At 30.5% G+C, this 19,411-nt stretch overlaps 1 protein-coding gene across 1 annotated transcript in view; it reads right to left on the bottom strand.

Moving 5' to 3' along the window:
* LOC143227922 (medium-chain acyl-CoA ligase ACSF2, mitochondrial-like) overlaps positions 1–19,216 on the bottom strand; it is a 47,770-nt gene extending 28,554 nt beyond the window's left edge. Inside the window, exon 1 of the mRNA XM_076459277.1 lies at positions 19,210–19,216. The gene's annotated coding sequence lies outside the window, so the exon portion shown is untranslated. The remainder of the gene's footprint in view (positions 1–19,209) is intronic.
* Between the last annotated feature and the right edge of the window lie 195 nt (positions 19,217–19,411).

Here is a 19,411-nt window from a genome sequence, read left to right as displayed (position 1 = left end):
TTAACACCAGTAGTACAACAATACACAACATAGTAACCAAAGTAGTACAACACAATACATTAACAACAGTAGTAAAACAATACACAGCATCAACCAAAGTAGTACAACACAATACATTAACAACAGTAGTACAACAATACACAACATCAACCAAAGTAGTACAACACAATACATTAACAACAGTAGTACAACAATACACAACATCAACCAAAGTAGTACAACACAATACATTAACAACAGTAGTACAACAATACACAACATCAACCAAAGTAGTACAACACAATACATTAACAACAGTAGTACAACAATACACAACATCAACCAAAGTAGTACAACACAATACATTAACAACAGTAGTACAACAATACACAACATTAACCAAAGTAGTACAACACAATACATTAACAACAGTAGTACAACAATACACAACATCAACCAAAGTAGTACAACACAATACAACATCAACAACAGTAGTACAACAATACACAACATTAACCAAAGTAGTACAACACAATACATTAACAACAGTAGTACAACAATACACAACATCAACCAAAGTAGTACAACACAATACATTAACAACAGTAGTAAAACAATACACAACATTAACCAAAGTAGTACAACACAATACATTAACAACAGTAGTAAAACAATACACAGCATCAACCAAAGTAGTACAACACAATACATTAGCAACAGTAGTACAACAATACACAACATTAACCAAAGTAGTACAACACAATACATTAACAACAGTAGTACAACAATACACAACATCAACCAAAGTAGTACAACACAATACATTAACAACAGTAGTACAACAATACACAACATTAACCAAAGTAGTACAACATAATACATTAACAACAGTAGTACAACAATACACAACATTAACCAAAGTAGTACAACACAATACATTAACACCAGTAGTACAACAATACACAACATCAACCAAAGTAGTACAACACAATACATTAACAACAGAAGTAGAACAATACACAACATCAACCAAAGTAGTACAACACAATACATTAACAACAGTAGTAAAACAATACACAACAGTAACCAAAGTAGTACAACACAATACATTAACAACAGTAGTAAAACAATACACAGCATCAACCAAAGTAGTACAACACAATACATTAACAACAGTAGTACAACAATACACAACATCAACCAAAGTAGTACAACACAATACATTAACAACAGTAGTACAACAATACACAACATTAACCAAAGTAGTACAACATAATACATTAACAACAGTAGTACAACAATACACAACATCAACCAAAGTAGTACAACACAATACAACATCAACAACAGTAGTAAAACAATACACAACATTAACCAAAGTAGTACAACACAATACATTAACAACAGTAGTACAACAATACACAACATTAACCAAAGTAGTACAACACAATACATTAACAACAGTAGTAAAACAATACACAACATCAACCAAAGTAGTACAACACAATACATTAACAACAGTAGTACAACAATACACAACATTAACCAAAGTAGTACAACACAATACATTAACAACAGTAGTAAAACAATACACAACATCACCCAAAGTAGTACAACACAATACATTAGCAACAGTAGTACAACAACACACAACATTAACCAAAGTAGTACAACAAAATACATTAACAACAGTAGTACAACAATACACAACATTAACCAAAGTAGTACAACACAATACATTAACAACAGTAGTAAAACAATACACAACATCAACCAAAGTAGTACCACACAATACATTAGCAACAGTAGTACAACAACAAACAACATTAACCAAAGTAGTACCACACAATACATTAACAACAGTAGTAAAACAATACACAACATCAACCAAAGTAGTACCACACAATACATTAGCAACAGTAGTACAACAACAAACAACATTAACCAAAGTAGTACCACACAATACATTAACAACAGTAGTAGAACAATACACAACATCAACCAAAGTAGTACAACACAATACATTAACAACAGTAGTAAAACAATACACAACAGTAACCAAAGTAGTACAACAAAATACATTAACAACAGTAGTACAACAATACACAACATCAACCAAAGTAGTACAACACAATACAACATCAACAACAGTAGTAAAACAATACACAACATCACCCAAAGAAGTACAACATAATACATTAACAACAGTAGTACAACAATACACAACATCAACCAAAGTAGTACAACATAATACATTACCAACAGTAGTAAAACATAACACAACATAAACCAAAGTGGTACAACACAACACAACATCAACAACAGTCGTTAAACAATACACAACATTAACCAAAGTAGTACAACACAATACAACATCAACAACAGTAGTAAAACAATACACAACATCAACCAAAGTAGTACAACACAATGCAACATCAACAACAGTAGTAAAACAATACACAACATTAACCAAAGTAGTACAACACAATACAACAATAACAACAGTAGTAAAACAATACACAACATTAACCAAAGTAGTACAACACAATACATTAACAACAGTAGTACAACAATACACAACATTAACCAAAGTAGTACAACACAATACATTAACAACAGTAGTAAAACAATACACAACATCAACCAAAGTAGTACAACACAATACATTAACAACAGTAGTACAACAATACACAACATTAACCAAAGTAGTAGAACACAATACATTAACAACAGTAGTAAAACAATACACAACATCAACCAAAGTAGTACAACACAATACATTAACAACAGTAGTACAACAATACACAACATTAACCAAAGTAGTACAACACAATACATTAACAACAGTAGTACAACAATACACAACATCAACCAAAGTAGTACAACACAATACATTAACAACAGTAGTAAAACATAACACAACATCAACCAAAGTGGTACAACACAACACAACATCAACAACAGTCGTTAAACAATACACAACATTAACCAAAGTAGTACAACACAATACATTAACAACAGTAGTACAACAATACACAACATTAACCAAAGTAGTACAACACAATACATTAACAACAGTAGTACAACAATACACAACATCAACCAAAGTAGTACAACACAATACAACATCAACAACAGTAGTAAAACAATACACAACATCACCCAAAGAAGTACAACATAATACATTAACAACAGTAGAACAACAATACACAACATCAACCAAAGTAGTACAACATAATACATTACCAACAGTAGTAAAACATAACACAACATCAACCAAAGTGGTACAACACAACACAACATCAACAACAGTCGTTAAACAATACACAACATTAACCAAAGTAGTACAACACAATACAACATCAACAACAGTAGTAAAACAATACACAACATCAACCAAAGTAGTACAACACAATGCAACATCAACAACAGTAGTAAAACAATACACAACATTAACCAAAGTAGTACAACACAATACAACAATAACAACAGTAGTAAAACAATACACAACATTAACCAAAGTAGTACAACACAATACATTAACAACAGTAGTACAACAATACACAACATTAACCAAAGTAGTACAACACAATACATTAACAACAGTAGTAAAACAATACACAACATCAACCAAAGTAGTACAACACAATACATTAACAACAGTAGTAGAACAATACACAACATTAACCAAAGTAGTAGAACACAATACATTAACAACAGTAGTACAACAATACACAACATTAACCAAAGTAGTAGAACACAATACATTAACAACAGTAGTAAAACAATACACAACATCAACCAAAGTAGTACAACACAATACATTAGCAACAGTAGTACAACAACACACAACATTAACCAAAGTAGTACAACACAATACATTAACAACAGTAGTACAACAATACACAACATTAACCAAAGTAGTACAACAATACACAACATTAACCAAAGTAGTACAACAATACACAACATTAACCAAAGTAGTACAACACAATACATTAACAACAGTAGTACAACAATACACAACATCAACCAAAGTAGTACAACACAATACAACATCAACAACAGTAGTAAAACAATACACAACATTAACCAAAGTAGTACAACACAATGCAACATCAACAACAGTAGTAAAACAATACACAACATTAACCAAAGTAGTACAACACAATACAACAATAACAACAGTAGTAAAACAATACACAACATTAACCAAAGTAGTACAACACAATACATTAACAACAGTAGTACAACAATACACAACATTAACCAAAGTAGTACAACACAATACATTAACAACAGTAGTAAAACAATACACAACATCAACCAAAGTAGTACAACACAATACATTAACAACAGTAGTACAACAATACACAACATTAACCAAAGTAGTAGAACACAATACATTAACAACAGTAGTAAAACAATACACAACATCAACCAAAGTAGTACAACACAATACATTAACAACAGTAGTACAACAATACACAACATTAACCAAAGTAGTACAACACAATACATTAACAACAGTAGTACAACAATACACAACATCAACCAAAGTAGTACAACACAATACAACATCAACAACAGTAGTAAAACGATACACAACATTAACCAAAGTAGTACACCACAATACATCAACAACAGTAGTAAAACAATACACAACATTAACCAAAGTAGTACAACAATATACAACATTAACCATAGTAATAAAACAATACACAACATCAACCAAAGTAGTACAACACAATACAAAATCAACAATAGTAGTACAAGAATACACAACATTAACCAAAGTAGTACAAAACAATACATTAACAACAGTAGTAAAACAATACACAACATCAACCAAAGTAGTACAACACAATGGAACATCAACAACAGTAGTAAAACAATACACAACATTAACCAAAGTAGTACAACACAATAAAACAATAACAACAGTAGTAAAACAATACACAACATTAACCAAAGTAGTACAACACAATACATTAACAACAGTAGTACAACAATACACAACATTAACCAAAGTAGTACAACACAATACATTAACAACAGTAGTAAAACAATACACAACATTAACCAAAGTAGTACAACACAATACATTAACAACAGTAGTACAACAATACACAACATTAACCAAAGTAGTACAACACAATACATTAACAACAGTAGTAAAACAATACACAACATCAACCAAAGTAGTACAACACAATAAATTAACAACAGTAGTACAACAATACACAACATTAACCAACGTAGTACAACATAATGCATTACAACAGTAGTAGAACAATACACAACATTAACCAAAGTAGTACAACATAATACATTAACAACATTAGTAGAACAATACATAACATTAACCAAAGTAGTACAACACAATACATCAACAACAGTAGTAAAACAATACACAACATTAAACAAAGTAGTACAACAACATACAACATTAACCATAGTAATAAAACAATACACAACATCAACCAATGTAGTACAACACAATACAACATCAACAACAGTAGTACAACAATACACAACATTAACCAAAGTAGTACAACACAATACATTAACAACAGTAGTACAACAATACACAACATCAACCAAAGTAGTACAACACAATACATTAACAACAGTAGTAAAACAATACACAACAGTAACCAAAGTAGTACAACACAATACATTAACAACAGTAGTAAAACAATACACAGCATCAACCAAAGTAGTACAACACAATACATTAGCAACAGTAGTACAACAATACACAACATCAACCAAAGTAGTACAACACAATACATTAACAACAGTAGTACAACAATACACAACATCAACCAAAGTAGTACAACACAATACATTAACAACAGTAGTACAACAATACACAACATTAACCAAAGTAGTACAACACAATACATTAACAACAGTAGTACAACAACACACAACATCAACCAAAGTAGTACAACACAATACAACATCAACAACAGTAGTACAACAATACACAACATTAACCAAAGTAGTACAACACAATACATTAACAACAGTAGTACAACAATACACAACATCAACCAAAGTAGTACAACACAATACATTAACAACAGTAGTAAAACAATACACAACATCAACCAAAGTAGTACAACACAATACATTAACAACAGTAGTAAAACAATACACAACATCAACCAAAGTAGTACAACACAATACATTAACAACAGTAGTACAACAATACACAACATCAACCAAAGTAGTACAACACAATACATTAACAACAGTAGTACAACAATACACAACATCAACCAAAGTAGTACAACACAATACATTAACAACAGTAGTACAACAATACACAACATTAACCAAAGTAGTACAACATAATACATTAACAACAGTAGTACAACAATACACAACATTAACCAAAGTAGTACAACACAATACATTAACACCAGTAGTACAACAATACACAACAGTAACCAAAGTAGTACAACACAATACATTAACAACAGTAGTAAAACAATACACAACATCAACCAAAGTAGTACAACACAATACATTAACAACAGTAGTACAACAATACACAACATCAACCAAAGTAGTACAACACAATACATTAACAACAGTAGTACAACAATACACAACATCAACCAAAGTAGTACAACACAATACATTAACAACAGTAGTACAACAATACACAACATCAACCAAAGTAGTACAACACAATACATTAACAACAGTAGTACAACAATACACAACATCAACCAAAGTAGTACAACACAATACATTAACAACAGTAGTACAACAATACACAACATTAACCAAAGTAGTACAACATAATACATTAACAACAGTAGTACAACAATACACAACATCAACCAAAGTAGTACAACACAATACAACATCAACAACAGTAGTACAACAATACACAACATTAACCAAAGTAGTACAACACAATACATTAACAACAGTAGTACAACAATACACAACATCAACCAAAGTAGTACAACACAATACATTAACAACAGTAGTAAAACAATACACAACAGTAACCAAAGTAGTACAACACAATACATTAACAACAGTAGTAAAACAATACACAGCATCAACCAAAGTAGTACAACACAATACATTAGCAACTGTAGTACAACAATACACAACATTAACCAAAGTAGTACAACACAATACATTAACAACAGTAGTACAACAATACACAACATCAACCAAAGTAGTACAACACAATACATTAACAACAGTAGTACAACAATACACAACATTAACCAAAGTAGTACAACATAATACATTAACAACAGTAGTACAACAATACACAACATTAACCAAAGTAGTACAACACAATACATTAACACCAGTAGTACAACAATACACAACATCAACCAAAGTAGTACAACACAATACATTAACAACAGAAGTAGAACAATACACAACATCAACCAAAGTAGTACAACACAATACATTAACAACAGTAGTAAAACAATACACAACATCAACCAAAGTAGTACAACACAATACATTAACAACAGTAGTAAAACAATACACAGCATCAACCAAAGTAGTACAACACAATACATTAACAACAGTAGTACAACAATACACAACATCAACCAAAGTAGTACAACACAATACATTAACAACAGTAGTACAACAATACACAACATTAACCAAAGTAGTACAACATAATACATTAACAACAGTAGTACAACAATACACAACATCAACCAAAGTAGTACAACACAATACAACATCAACAACAGTAGTAAAACAATACACAACATTAACCAAAGTAGTACAACACAATACATTAACAACAGTAGTACAACAATACACAACATTAACCAAAGTAGTACAACACAATACATTAACAACAGTAGTAAAACAATACACAACATCAACCAAAGTAGTACAACACAATACATTAACAACAGTAGTACAACAATACACAACATTAACCAAAGTAGTACAACACAATACATTAACAACAGTAGTAAAACAATACACAACATCACCCAAAGTAGTACAACACAATACATTAGCAACAGTAGTACAACAACACACAACATTAACCAAAGTAGTACAACAAAATACATTAACAACAGTAGTACAACAATACACAACATTAACCAAAGTAGTAGAACACAATACATTAACAACAGTAGTAAAACAATACACAACATCAACCAAAGTAGTACCACACAATACATTAGCAACAGTAGTACAACAATACACAACATTAACCAAAGTAGTACAACACAATACATTAACAACAGTAGTAAAACAATACACAACATCAACCAAAGTAGTACCACACAATACATTAGCAACAGTAGTACAACAACAAACAACATTAACCAAAGTAGTACCACACAATACATTAACAACAGTAGTAGAACAATACACAACATCAACCAAAGTAGTACAACACAATACATTAACAACAGTAGTAAAACAATACACAACAGTAACCAAAGTAGTACAACAAAATACATTAACAACAGTAGTACAACAATACACAACATCAATCAAAGTAGTACAACACAATACAACATCAACAACAGTAGTAAAACAATACACAACATCAACCAAAGTAGTACAACATAATACATTAACAACAGTAGTACAACAATACACAACATCAACCAAAGTAGTACAACATAATACATTACAACAGTAGTAAAACATAACACAACATAAACCAAAGTAGTACAACACACACAATACATCAACAACAGTCGTTAAACAATACACAACATTAACCAAAGTAGTACAACACAATACATTAACAACAGTAGTAAAACAATACACAACATCAACCAAAGTAGTACAACACAATACATTAACAACAGTAGTACAACAATACACAACATTAACCAAAGTAGTACAACACAATACATTAACAACAGTAGTACAACAATACACAACATCAACCAAAGTAGTACAACACAATACATTAACAACAGTAGTAAACAATACACAACATCAACCAAAGTAGTACAACACAATACAACATCAACAACAGTAGTTAAACAATACACAACATTAACCAAAGTAGTACAACACAATACATTAACAACAGTAGTACAACAATACACAACATTAACCAAAGTAGTACAACACAATACATTAACAACAGTAGTACAACAATACACAACATCAACCAAAGTAGTACAACACAATACAACATCAACAACAGTAGTAAAACAATACACAACATCACCCAAAGTAGTACAACACAATACATTAACAACAGTAGAACAACAATACACAACATCAACCAAAGTAGTACAACATAATACATTAACAACAGTAGTAAAACAAAACACAACATCAACCAAAGTGGTACAACACAACACAACATCAACAACAGTCGTTAAACAATACACAACATTAACCAAAGTAGTACAACACAATACAACATCAACAACAGTAGTAAAACAATACACAACATCAACCAAAGTAGTACAACACAATGCAACATCAACAACAGTAGTAAAACAATACACAACATTAACCAAAGTAGTACAACACAATACAACAATAACAACAGTAGTAAAACAATACACAACATTAACCAAAGTAGTACAACACAATACATTAACAACAGTAGTACAACAATACACAACATTAACCAAAGTAGTACAACACAATACATTAACAACAGTAGTAAAACAATACACAACATCAACCAAAGTAGTACAACACAATACATTAACAACAGTAGTAGAACAATACACAACATTAACCAAAGTAGTACAACACAATACATTAACAACAGTAGTACAACAATACACAACATTAACCAAAGTAGTAGAACACAATACATTAACAACAGTAGTAAAACAATACACAACATCAACCAAAGTAGTACAACACAATACATTAGCAACAGTAGTACAACAACACACAACATTAACCAAAGTAGTACAACACAATACATTAACAACAGTAGTACAACAATACACAACATTAACCAAAGTAGTACAACAATACACAACATTAACCAAAGTAGTACAACACAATACATTAACAACAGTAGTACAACAATACACAACATCAACCAAAGTAGTACAACACAATACAACATCAACAACAGTAGTAAAACAATACACAACATTAACCAAAGTAGTACAACACAATGCAACATCAACAACAGTAGTAAAACAATACACAACATTAACCAAAGTAGTACAACACAATACAACAATAACAACAGTAGTAAAACAATACACAACATTAACCAAAGTAGTACAACACAATACATTAACAACAGTAGTACAACAATACACAACATTAACCAAAGTAGTACAACACAATACATTAACAACAGTAGTAAAACAATACACAACATCAACCAAAGTAGTACAACACAATACATTAACAACAGTAGTACAACAATACACAACATTAACCAAAGTAGTACAACACAATACATTAACAACAGGAGTAAAACAATACACAACATCAACCAAAGTAGTACAACACAATACAACAATACACAACATTAACCAAAGTAACAACACAATACATTAACAACAGTAGTACAACAATACACAACATCAACCAAAGTAGTACAACAACATCACATAGTAACAACAGTAGTAAACAATACACAACATTAACCAAAGTAGTACAACAAATACAAATCAACAGTAGTAAAACAATACACAACATTAACCAAAGTAGTACAACAATAATACAACATCAACAACAGTAGTAAAACAATACACAACATCAACCAAAGTAGTACATCACAATACAACATCAACAACAGTAGTACAACAATACACAACATTAACCAAAGTAGTACAACACAATACATTAACAACAGTAGTAAAACAATACACAACATCAACCAAAGTAGTACAACACAATACATTAACAACAGTAGTAAAACAATACAGTAGTAACAAACAATACACAACATTAACCAAAGTAGTAGAACACAATACATTAACAACAGTAGTAAAACAATACACAACATCAACCAAAGTAGTACAACACAATACATTAACAACAGTAGTACAACAATACACAACATTAACCAAAGTAGTACAACACAATACATTAACAACAGTAGTAAAACAATACACAACATTAACCAAAGTAGTACAACATAATACATTAACAACAGTAGTACAACAATACACAACATTAACCAAAGTAGTACAACACAATACATTAACAACAGTAGTAGAACAATACACAACATTAACCAAAGTAGTACAACACAATACATTAACAACAGTAGTAGAACAATACACAACATTAACCAAAGTAGTACAACACAATACATTAACAACAGTAGTACAACAATACACAACATTAACCAAAGTAGTACAACACAATACATTAACAACAGTAGTAAAACAATACACAACATTAACCAAAGTAGTACAACACAATACATTAACAACAGTAGTAAAACAATACACAACATTAACCAAAGTAGTACAACAATATACAACATTAACCATAGTAATAAAACAATACACAACATCAACCAAAGTAGTACAACACAATACAAAATCAACAATAGTAGTACAAGAATACACAACATTAACCAAAGTCGTACAAAACAATACAACACCAACAACAGTAGTAAAACAATACACAACATCAACCAAAGTAGTACAACACAATGCAACATCAACAACAGTAGTAAAACAATACACAACATTAACCAAAGTAGTACAACACAATAAAACAATAACAACAGTAGTAAAACAATACACAACATTAACCAAAGTAGTACAACACAATACATTAACAACAGTAGTACAACAATACACAACATTAACCAAAGTAGTACAACACAATACATTAACAACAGTAGTAAAACAATACACAACATTAACCAAAGTAGTACAACACAATACATTAACAACAGTAGTACAACAATACACAACATTAACCAAAGTAGTACAACACAATACATTAACAACAGTAGTAAAACAATACACAACATCAACCAAAGTAGTACAACACAATACATTAACAACAGTAGTACAACAATACACAACATTAACCAAAGTAGTACAACACAATACATTAACAACAGTAGTACAACAATACACAACATTAACCAAAGTAGTACAACACAATACATTAACAACAGTAGTAAAACAATACACAACATTAACCAAAGTAGTACAACACAATACATTAACAACAGTAGTACAACAATACACAACATTAACCAAAGTAGTACAACACAATACATTAACAACAGTAGTAGAAACAATACACAACATTAACCAAAGTAGTACAACATAATACATTAACAACAGTAGTAGAACAATACACAACATCAACCAAAGTAGTACAACACAATACATTAACAACAGTAGTAAAACAATACACAACATTAACCAAAGTAGTACAACAACATACAACATTAACAACAGTAGTAAAACAATACACAACATCAACCAGTGTAGTACAACACAATACATTAACAACAGTAGTACAACAATACACAACATTAACCAAAGTAGTACAACACAATACATTAACAACAGTAGTAAAACAATACACAACATCAACCAAAGTAGTACAACACAATACATTAACAACAGTAGTAAAACAATACACAACATCAACCAAAGTAGTACAACACAATACATTAACAACAGTAGTAAAACAATACACAACATCAACCAAAGTAGTACAACACAATACATTAACAACAGTAGTACAACAATACACAACATCAACCAAAGTAGTACAACACAATACATTAACAACAGTAGTACAACAATACACAACATCAACCAAAGTAGTACAACACAATACATTAACAACAGTAGTACAACAATACACAACATTAACCAAAGTAGTACAACACAATACATTAACAACAGTAGTACAACAACACACAACATCAACCAAAGTAGTACAACACAATACAACATCAACAACAGTAGTACAACAATACACAACATTAACCAAAGTAGTACAACACAATACATTAACAACAGTAGTACAACAATACACAACATCAACCAAAGTAGTACAACACAATACATTAACAACAGTAGTAAAACAATACACAACAGTAACCAAAGTAGTACAACACAATACATTAACAACAGTAGTAAAACAATACACAGCATCAACCAAAGTAGTACAACACAATACATTAGCAACAGTAGTACAACAATACACAACATCAACCAAAGTAGTACAACACAATACATTAACAACAGTAGTACAACAATACACAACATCAACCAAAGTAGTACAACACAATACATTAACAACAGTAGTACAACAATACACAACATTAACCAAAGTAGTACAACATAATACATTAACAACAGTAGTACAACAATACACAACATTAACCAAAGTAGTACAACACAATACATTAACACCAGTAGTACAACAATACACAACAGTAACCAAAGTAGTACAACACAATACATTAACAACAGTAGTAAAACAATACACAGCATCAACCAAAGTAGTACAACACAATACATTAGCAACAGTAGTACAACAATACACAACATCAACCAAAGTAGTACAACACAATACATTAACAACAGTAGTACAACAATACACAACATCAACCAAAGTAGTACAACATAATAAATTAACAACAGTAGTACAACAATACACAACATTAACCAAAGTAGTACAACACAATACATTATCAACAGTAGGAGAACAATACACAACATTAACCAAAGTAGTACAACACAATACATTAACAACAGTAGTACAACAATACACAACATTAACCAAAGTAGTACAACACAATACATTAACAACAGTAGTAAAACAATACACAACATTAACCAAAGTAGTACAACACAATACATTAACAACAGTAGTAAAACAATACACAACATCAACCAGTGTAGTACAACACAATACAACATCAACAACAGTAGTACAACAATACACAACATTAACCAAAGTAGTACAACACAATACATTAACAACAGTAGTAAAACAATACACAACATCAACCAAAGTAGTACAACACAATACATTAACAACAGTAGTACAACAATACACAACATCAACCAAAGTAGTACAACACAATACATTAACAACAGTAGTACAACAATACACAACATCAACCAAAGTAGTACAACACAATACATTAACAACAGTAGTACAACAATACACAACATTAACCAAAGTAGTACAACACAATACATTAACAACAGTAGTACAACAACACACAACATCAACCAAAGTAGTACAACACAATACAACATCAACAACAGTAGTACAACAATACACAACATTAACCAAAGTAGTACAACACAATACATTAACAACAGTAGTACAACAATACACAACATCAACCAAAGTAGTACAACACAATACATTAACAACAGTAGTAAAACAATACACAACAGTAACCAAAGTAGTACAACACAATACATTAACAACAGTAGTAAAACAATACACAGCATCAACCAAAGTAGTACAACACAATACATTAACAACAGTAGTACAACAATACACAACATCAACCAAAGTAGTACAACACAATACATTAACAACAGTAGTACAACAATACACAACATCAACCAAAGTAGTACAACACAATACATTAACAACAGTAGTACAACAATACACAACATTAACCAAAGTAGTACAACACAATACATTAACAACAGTAGTACAACAATACACAACATTAACCAAAGTAGTACAACACAATACATTAACAACAGTAGTACAACAATACACAACATTAACCAAAGTAGTACAACACAATACATTAACAACAGTAGTAAAACAATACACAACATCAACCAAAGTAGTACAACACAATACATTAACAACAGTAGTACAACAATACACAACATCAACCAAAGTAGTACAACACAATACATTAACAACAGTAGTACAACAATACACAACATCAACCAAAGTAGTACAACACAATACATTAACAACAGTAGTACAACAATACACAACATCAACCAAAGTAGTACAACACAATACATTAACAACAGTAGTACAACAATACACAACATCAACCAAAGTAGTACAACACAATACATTAACAACAGTAGTACAACAATACACAACATTAACCAAAGTAGTACAACATAATACATTAACAACAGTAGTACAACAATACACAACATCAACCAAAGTAGTACAACACAATACAACATCAACAACAGTAGTACAACAATACACAACATTAACCAAAGTAGTACAACACAATACATTAACAACAGTAGTACAACAATACACAACATCAACCAAAGTAGTACAACACAATACATTAACAACAGTAGTAAAACAATACACAACAGTAACCAAAGTAGTACAACACAATACATTAACAACAGTAGTAAAACAATACACAGCATCAACCAAAGTAGTACAACACAATACATTAACAACTGTAGTACAACAATACACAACATTAACCAAAGTAGTACAACACAATACATTAACAACAGTAGTACAACAATACACAACATCAACCAAAGTAGTACAACACAATACATTAACAACAGTAGTACAACAATACACAACATTAACCAAAGTAGTACAACACAATACATTAACAACAGTAGTACAACAATACACAACATTAACCAAAGTAGTACAACACAATACATTAACACCAGTAGTACAACAATACACAACATCAACCAAAGTAGTACAACACAATACATTAACAACAGTAGTAGAACAATACACAACATTAACCAAAGTAGTACAACACAATACATTAACAACAGTAGTAAAACAATACACAACAGTAACCAAAGTAGTACAACACAATACATTAACAACAGTAGTAAAACAATACACAGCATCAACCAAAGTAGTACAACACAATACATTAACAACAGTAGTACAACAATACACAACATCAACCAAAGTAGTACAACACAATACATTAACAACAGCAGTACAACAATACACAACATTAACCAAAGTAGTACAACATAATACAACATTAACAACAGTAGTACAACAATACACAACATCAACCAAAGTAGTACAACACAATACAACATCAACAACAGTAGTAAAACAATACACAACATTAACCAAAGTAGTACAACACAATACATTAACAACAGTAGTACAACAATACACAACATTAACCAAAGTAGTACAACACAATACATTAACAACAGTAGTAAAACAATACACAACATCAACCAAAGTAGTACAACACAATACATTAACAACAGTAGTACAACAATACACAACATTAACCAAAGTAGTACAACACAATACATTAACAACAGTAGTAAAACAATAATACACAACATCAACCAAAGTAGTACAACACAATACATTAACAACAGTAGTACAACAATACACAACATTAACCAAAGTAGTACAACACAATACATTAACAACAGTAGTACAACAATACACAACATTAACCAAAGTAGTAGAACACAATACATTAACAACAGTAGTAAAACAATACACAACATCAACCAAAGTAGTACAACACAATAAATTAACAACAGTAGTACAACAATACACAACATTAACCAAAGTAGTACAACATATATTAACAACAGTAGTAAAACAATACACAACATCAACCAAAGTAGTACAACACAATACATTAACAACAGTAGTAAAACAATACACAACATCAACCAAAGTAGTACAACACAATACATTAGCAACAGTAGTACAACAACAAACAAACCATAGTACAACACAATACATTAACAAATAGTAGTACAACAATACACAACATTAACCAAAAGTAGTACAACATAATACATTAACAACAGTAGTAGAACAATACACAACATCAACCAAAGTAGTACAACACAATACATTAACAACAGTAGTAGTAAACAATACACAACAGTAAACAAAAGTAGTACAACACAATACATTAACAACAGTAGTACAACAATACACAACATCAACCAAAGTAGTACAAACACAATACATCAACAACAGTAGTAAAAACAATAATCAAAAGTTACAATATACATTAACAAAGTAAGGGTTAACAACACAATAACATTAACAACAGTAGTAAACAATACACAACAATAACAAAAGTAGTAACACATAACACAACATAAAACATGGTACAACACAACACAGTAACAACAGTCAAACAATACAATACACAACATCAACCAAAGTAGTACAAACACAATACAACATCAACAACAGTAGTAAAACAATACACAACATCAACCAAAGTAGTACAACCACAATGCAACATCAACAACAGTAGTAAAATAACAATAACATTAACCAAAGTAGTACAAACACAAGTACAACAATAACAACAGTAGTAAAACAATACACAATAACACATTAACCAAAGTAGTACAACACAATACATTAACAACAGTAGTAAAACAATACACAACATTAACCAAAGTAGTACAACACAATACATTAACAACAGTAGTAAACATCAATACACAACATCAACCAAAGTAGTACAACACAATACATTAACAAATAGTAGTACAAACAATACACAACATTAACCAAAGTAGTAGAACATAATACATTAACAACAGTAGTAAAACAATATACATCAACCAAAGTAGTACAAACACAATACATTAACAACAGTAGTACAACAATACTACAACATTAACCTCAAAAGTAGTACAACACAATACATTAACAACAGTAGTAAACTGAACAATACACAACATCAACCAAAGTTAGTACAACACAATACATTAACAACAGTAGTAAAACATAACACAACATCAACCAAAGTAGGTACAACACAACAAACATTACCAACAAATAGTCGTTACAACAATACACAAACATTAACACAAAGTAGTACAACACAATACATTAACAAATAGTAGTACAACAATACACAACATTAACCAAAGTAGTACAACACAATACATTAAATAAATAGTAGTACAACAATACACAACATCAACCAAAGTAGTACAACACAATACATACATCAACAACAGTAGTAAAACAATACACAACATCAAACCAAAAGAAGTACACAACATAATACATTAACAACAGTAGAACAAATACAATACACAACATCAACCAAAGTAGTACAACATAATACATTACCATACAGTAGTAAACATAACACAACATCAACCAAAGTAGTATTAACACAACACAACATCAACAAATAGTAGTTACAACAATACAATAACATTAACCAAAGTTCAGTACAACACAATACAACATCAACAACAGTAGTAAAACAATCACACAACATCAACCAAAGTAGTACAACACACAATGCAACATCAACAACAGTAGTAAAAACAATACACAACATTAACCAAAGGTAGTACAACAACAACATAACAATAACAACAGTAGTAAAACATACACAACATTAACCCAAAGTAGTACAATTACAATACATTAACAACAAATAGTAGTACAACAATACACAACATTACTAACCAAAGTAGTACAACACAATACATTAACAACAGTAGTAAAACAATACACAACATCAACCTAAAGTAGTACAACACAATACATTAACAACAGTAGTAGAAAACAATACACAACATTGAACCAAAGTAGTACAAACACAATACATTAACAAACAGTAGTACAACAATACACAACATTAACCAAAGTAGTAGAACACAATACATTAACAACAGTAGTAAAACAATACACACAACATCAACCAAAGTAGTACAAATACAATACATTAGCAAATAGTAGTACAAACAATACACAACATTAACCAAAGTAGTACAACACAATACATTACAGACAACAGTTAGTACAACAATACACAACATTAACCAAAGTAGTACAAATAATACACAAACATTAACCAAAGTAGGCTACACACAATACATACAACAACAGTAGAACAACAATACACAACATTAACCAAAGTAGTAATAACATAATAAATTAACAACAGTAGTAATAAATTAACTACACAACATTAACCCAATGTTAGCCGTAATAATTAACTCATGTCAGCTTCGTACACATACCATCAAACATTAACAATACACACCATGTTAGCTGCACACATAATCTATGTTATTGCTGAATACATACCGATCCATTGTATGTTGATACCCAATGTTAGCTGCATACATACCTCAATGTTACTGCATACATACTGATGTTAGTTGTATACGTTCAATGTTAGGCTGTATACAAGACACCAATGTTAGCTGTATACATACCCCTGATGTTAGTTGCAATAATATACCCATGTCAGCTGTTCACATACCGAATGTTAGCTGCATACATACCAATTGTTAGCTGTATACATACCGATGTTAGCTGTTCACATAGAGATGTTAGCTGTATACATACCGTTGTTACTGTACACATACCGATGTTAGCTGTACACATACCGATGTTAGCTGTGTACACATACCGATGTTAGCTGTTCACATACCGATGTTAGCTGTATACATACCGATGTTAGTTACTGTACACATACCGGATGTTAGCTGTACACATACCGATGTTA

This window comes from Tachypleus tridentatus, chromosome 10 (genome assembly GCF_004210375.1).
Source record: "Tachypleus tridentatus isolate NWPU-2018 chromosome 10, ASM421037v1, whole genome shotgun sequence".
In the NCBI taxonomy this organism is placed as follows: domain Eukaryota; kingdom Metazoa; phylum Arthropoda; class Merostomata; order Xiphosura; family Limulidae; genus Tachypleus; species Tachypleus tridentatus.
Note: the sequence above shows the minus strand (reverse complement) of the source record. Positions and strands in the feature narration are given on the sequence as shown.